This window comes from Salvia miltiorrhiza, chromosome 5, assembly GCF_028751815.1.
Source record: "Salvia miltiorrhiza cultivar Shanhuang (shh) chromosome 5, IMPLAD_Smil_shh, whole genome shotgun sequence".
In the NCBI taxonomy this organism is placed as follows: domain Eukaryota; kingdom Viridiplantae; phylum Streptophyta; class Magnoliopsida; order Lamiales; family Lamiaceae; genus Salvia; species Salvia miltiorrhiza.
The window spans coordinates 34,148,002-34,154,286 of NC_080391.1; the positions used below are offsets into that span (position 1 = coordinate 34,148,002).

A 6,285-nucleotide genomic window follows, 5' to 3' on the forward strand; every position below is an offset into this window, starting at 1 on the left:
CATATCAGAGATTCGTCTTTATAGGTATGATTTCAAGTATTACTAATTTGGAATGATTTTGTGGATTTTATATAAATCTGTTCTTTTTCAAAGGAGAAACATCGCGTGTAGCCTTAGTTGTTCACTATTATTTATTTTCTTATTTAAATCAAACTCTCTGCTGATGAATCTAGCAATTATTAGTTTCCCATGCTGTGTGATCTTTCTAGGCATATATATTTGATCCAAGATCAGTGGTTAGTAATTCTGCACTTGTGGTTTTATTCAAATTGTCTGGTCTTTTGGCTTTTATATATATTTCTTTAACTTTAGTTTTTCTGTGTCGATTCCATCCTGTGTAGACTGCAAACGCTGGTTACGATAAGTATTGGATGCATTTTTTAGTGTTGGAGCTGGTTTAGTTTGCTGTAGTAAGTCCGTTTACGTTATATGGGGTATTATTAACAACTCATGATTGCAGTACCTCGACGAGAACAAGAAATTGATATTGGCTATTCTGGATAATCAAAATCTAGGCAAACTCGTTGAATGTGCCCAGTAAGTTCTGCTTCTTACATACTGCAAATCATGCTTACTTTATACACACGAGTAATTTCTACATAGCACGAAGACGATCATTGTCTTTGTTCTTATCGATTTTCTTTCCAATATATGTTTATTTCAAAGTTACTCCCATGAAATGTGTAACTCGAGCTATATTTTTTTGATTTATAGTGGTTTAGTTTATGTGATTGCTTTTGATTTTTATTTTTTATTTAGATTCTTTGAATTGAGAAAGTGAGTGATTGGACCTGTGAAGCCATGGCTCTGGTGAGTGTACTGTTGCTCTCTTTGACAACCTGAACTAACAAAAAAAAATGTAGAAACCAAGTACTTAATTCTTTAATTAAATACTTTAGATATTTTTTTTCTAACATCATTAGTTTTTCCTTCTAGTGCTAGGTAATTTCCCCTTTTTCTAACATCACTGTTGGTTATGACTCTTGGATTTTTGATTTTCAGTCATATGGTGAACTTGATCTAAACAAGGCGGCTGACACTTTGCAGGTGATTAAACTTGAGCTAGAAGAATTCTGCATTGACATGATTATAAATATTGGTATCACATATACTGCAGAATTCATCTTATAATCAGTTCTCTCATTATTCTTTTGTAATGGTTGTGATTACTTAATGAATTTAGATGTTTATTTTCCACCATTGATGTTTCTATGGAGATGTAAGTTTTTTAGAAATGTGTTTTTATAGCAGTTGCAAGAATTGCTTAATTTTATCATGTCTCATTTTTTTGTTTATTTCTGTGCAGCTGTATATTTCTCAACCCCAACTGGACTCAGCTTCAGGAGGTATTCTTCACTCTGCGGTCGCGAGCAGCTCAACAGTTATATAGTTGAAGGATAAGATACAAGATTATAGAGCTTATAGAGAGGTGCTGGTTTTAGAAGGCAACGGAAGCCCTAGTTTTTTTTTTTTTTGAGTTGGGCTCAAAACATTATGTATGAATGTTTTGTGATATATATAATATATGTTATTGATGGTTTTATCATTTTGTTGTTTTAAGTTTATTTATTCAATTTTTTAGATAAATAACAGAAAAATTGAGAAAAAGTATTAAAAATATGCTAAAAGCTATAGTTGGCATACATAACGGTAAAGAACTGTTATGTATTATGACAAAGATAACGGTTAAAACCGCTATGTATAATACTATAGATAACGGATATAAAACGCTATTTATATATAAACAATCGTTATGTATATGTGTATACATAACGGTGAAGTTTAACTTTCTTGACGGGTTGGAACCGTTATGTATAATTATTTAGATAATAGATTTTGAGCGTTATATATTTATGAAAAACCGTTATGTATAATAGAATAGATAACGCTTAAATCTCCGTTATGTATGAACTCCACATACATTACACCACTATATATTACGGCAATTTTCACAAATAGATAACGGATAAATTGTAGTAGTGAAAGCTGTAAATAACACAGAGATTTTTACGTGGTTCAGAAAATACTTCCTACATCCACGATCGGTTGATCAGACCAACAACTTCACTTTGCAAGTGCTTACGGGTGCACAACAAACCGAACCGTGTGCTTGCGGGTGCACACAAACGAAACAACTGAAGATCCAATCTTCAGTACCAACACACTTTGTTGGATTTCTCACTCCTAGCACGAACTGGCACTAGGACCTCACGGAGTCAGAGTACCTTCCTGAACTCCTTCGCAACTCAAACACTCGATTCTATCGGTCGAAGGGAGGTTTGAAATCTTGCCAACTGAACTTCAAAGAACAAGTTCTTTGGAGTTAGTTAGACGTAGGCTTTGGATAAACAAGGTTAGCCTAAGGTCTAAGAGAATTTATGTAATCAGCAGTGACTGATTTTTGGCTTTGGGATTCTCTTCTTAGATTCAAGCTTTGGGGAATTTGAGCCTTGGCTGAGAAGCAATTTTGGCAGAGCTTTAGCTTATGTTGTTGAATCGGTGAAGATTGAAGTGATCCTCGAGCGTTATTTATAGGAGAAGTCTTGAATAGATCCGTTGGCGGAAAAGGTCTTCAAGATTTCTTCCGTTGGAGAGTAATTTGAACTTGGGCTGAGGCTTCAATCTTCGATGTTCCTTGTTTGGTGAGAACGACTATGTTGAAGAGTAGGAGATGCGACATCTCTGATAAAGTAGTCACCAAATATGAATGACCTCTGCAGAGAAAGGACGATCCTGAGATCTCTGCATTTAATGCGACTGTACTTCTGGAGTATGTGGCTTCCTTTGAACGTTGGAGGTTCAGTCCGAGGAATAATGTTTAACTGATACTTGACTTTAGTATCAGTCCGCTGATTCCACGTGGCACGCATTAAGTAATCAGTTCAAGACTGATTCTTCGACTGATACTTCAGTCGGCAACTTCAGTCTTCAGTCTTCAGAACAGCAACTAAACTAGAAAAAGAACTCTAACACTTGAGTTCGAACAGTTTCTAGTCTATTACAAACAAAGCCTATGGATTTTGCTATCATCAAAACAAGGATTAGGATATTCCATAAAGTTCCCAACAATTTCCCTATTTTTGATGATGCCAAAATCACACAACAGTTCTAGGCAAGAAAAAGACTGAACTCAGAGCACAAGTCCTAAAACAATGTGAATACTATTCCCCCTTAACAATAGAACCTAAAACTCGTACTAAGAGAAAGAACACAACAGTTCAAAAACAGAACGAGGAGAATACAGAAAAATATTAATCAGAGCCTGGACAAAGATTCATTGTCTTCAGGTTGAGATCAAAAGAAGTTATTTTCATTTAAAAGAAAGACTGATGAGACATCAGTTGAGGTACAGGGTAAGATTTACACGGGAGTAAAAACAATAAAACAAAACACATGGGGAAACCCATGGACTCCAGCAGTCTGCTTGGCTGCGCCTTGAACTTCTTGATCTTCATCTTCAGTCTTCATGTTCCTAAGCTTGTTCCATTGACTTGAGGTCTTCCTGGCTAACCTTCCTCATGATCATCTTGATGATCATTTTGCTTAATCAGCTTCAGTCTTTTGACAGGATATATCTGTGAGATCTTTTCCCCTTTTTGGCAACATCAAAAATGAAGAATTGACTGAAGGATGAAGCTAGGATCACGCGAGGGTTGAAGGAGGCTCGCAAGAGGATCCAGAGAAAGGTGCTGAGGCTGTGATGGAGGTGGAGAATATGAAGGTTTAGAAGAAGAAAGTGAAAGAAGAGTGTGAAGGAAGAAAATGGGGGAGACGAAGAAAGGGACAGAGGTTGGTTTGCATGGCTCTCAGAGATAGAAGAGAAAGAATGGCCATCATGCAAACCGAAGGAGGGTGAGGAGAGGGTTCTTGAAAGAGAGAGAGAAGAGTAGGTTGAGAAGTGTGTGGGAAAGGAAAATCGAAATCAGTGACAGTCGTGAGGACAGCCATTGTCGATGTTGCGCCGGCTGACAACGAGCTCCTGCTCATTGTTGTTGCACGATATGGAAGCTTCACAAAAAGGTGTGAGGCTCGCCTGAGAACCAGGTGAAGTTCGTCTTCTTGAGACAGGTACTTCAAACCGTATGGGCCGGGCATGAGGATGGAAGACACTCTCGTCGCTGGATACAAGTGAGAATGAAGCAAGCTTTGACGTCGGAGAGACGTTGAGATCCAGTGGAAGGGTCCGGTGAAGACCAAGTATGTGAGCGTCATTCTCCCACTCCATGACTTTGTAGTCATTAATTTTCTCCTTTGTCGGAATAAAATTTTCTCTGCACTTTTTGAAAGATTGAAAAATTTTCTCACAGTGAAGGCTGTGGAGAATTGTTAGTTGATGCAGAAAACAAGCGAAGACATCAAGGTATAAATAGCCAAATTTTACCAAGTAGGAAGATGAAAAAGTTTTTCGAAAACTGTGCCCAAAATATTTTTGAAGGAAAATTTCACGTCCGTCGTCACTACAGAGGACGGAAGCTTCAAAAGGTGAGAACGATCATTGCATTTTGTCAAATCAATGAGATTCTCAAGATTTTCATTTCAGAGGCAAAAAGGTTGGAAAGATTTTTAAGAAATGATCAGGACAAGTTAAATCAAATGCAGATTTTTCCTTTTAAAAGTACTTGTCCTTCTCGGATATTCCATTTTCCAACAATCAGTTAAAGATTTTGAAACAAACTGATCAGTTAGAGAAAGCTTTTGAAAACAGACAAAAGACTCATAACTGAACTAACTGATTTTTAAATACTAAGTTGAAAGTATCTACTGATCGACTGATCATTGTAGTCAGTCGATACCACTGATCCTGGTTGACTTATCAGGATGAGTTTCCTTCAGATGAAGACTTGTCTTCATTGCTTTCCACGTCAGCAGTTGTAGAGCATCAGTTGGTTGACCACCAGTCATCAAGACTATTTGAGGAGAACTTCAAACACAGCATCACTCTTCTGGGTTGATGAGGCCGATCCTTCCACACAGATCGTTGAACCTTTCTTCTGGAAGAGCTTTGGTCAGCAAGTCTGCTCTCTGAACTGCGGTCGAAATTCATTCAACAGAGATATCCTTCTTTTCGACACGATCACGAATGAAGTGATGTCGGATAGCAATATGCTTGACTCTGGTGTGATGAACTGGATTCTGTGATATTACAATAGCACTGGAGCTGTCGCAATAGATTGAAACTTCCTTCTCTTCGATCCCATAGTCCTTCAGTTGTTGGACTAACCATAAGAGTTGTGAACAGCAGCTTCCCGCAGCAACATATTCAGCTTCAGTTGTGGAGGTGGTGACTGAAGTCTGCTTCTTTGAAAACCATGAAATGAGCTTGTTGCCTAAGAATTGACAAGTTCCCGAAGTCGATTCAGTGAAACACATTAGGGATGAGAAACTGTATCCAGAAATCTGACAATGCTTACAATACCCATCATTCTCTGTATCTTTCCAATACAACATGCAATCGTTAGGACACACATGAATCTTTTTATACTCAAGTCGCAACTCCATAATAATGTTCCAAGCTTCTCTATAAGAATTTGAGAATTTCTCATTAAGCTCAAATGCTTCCTTCAAGACTTCCATCAACATTGTGAAAGAATTGTTGCTCCACCGACAAAGTGACTTCACATGCAACAATCGCACTATAAATGATAAAGTAGTAAAGGTTTTACACCCAGGAAATAACTCACACTCAGCATGCTTTAATAGTTTTAAAAACTTCTCTGTGTTTTCATCAAAATGATTCTGAGGCTGCTCTGTGTGTTCTCTTCGAACTTCGTCAGAACTAATACCAAAACTACCAGTATTTTCATAAAATTCAGCATGGTGATGTGATGCTAGCAATGTATCATGTATCAAACCGTCCATGTCAAGATGCTCTTTTCTCTCATGCGACTGTGATGCATATTTATTAAGAAAATATGGTCCTTCACCTTGATGCACCCAATTAGTATATCCTTGAAGGAAATCGTGTCTTAAAACATGATATTTCACATCTTCTCTTGAGTGTAATCTAGAATTTCTACATTTAGTGCATGACCACTTTATCTTAATCTTAAATGATTTGTTTGTGTATGCAAATTCAAGAAAGTTCTCCAACCCAATCTTTAAAAGCATCATTTGTCCAACGATCATCAATAGAAATCCAAGACTTATCCATCTAGTTATTCACATAAAGCATAATAAAGCTATTGATAAAGAAAAGTTTATTGATCAACAAGCCTATTGATAAAGAAGATTAGGATGCCTGAAGATTAAAGATTAGTTAAAAAGAATAAAGCTAAGGATGTGATC

The 6,285-nt window shown here is 37.1% G+C and overlaps 1 long non-coding RNA gene across 1 annotated transcript; it reads left to right on the plus strand.

The window, feature by feature from the left end:
* Nucleotides 1-259: 259 nt before the first annotated feature.
* Nucleotides 260-1,546, plus strand: LOC130986939 (uncharacterized). Its single transcript, XR_009089501.1, has 4 exons — nt 260-537; nt 760-810; nt 1,003-1,047; nt 1,307-1,546. It is a non-coding gene; the product is annotated as an uncharacterized LOC130986939 (long non-coding RNA).
* Nucleotides 1,547-6,285: the final 4,739 nt, after the last annotated feature.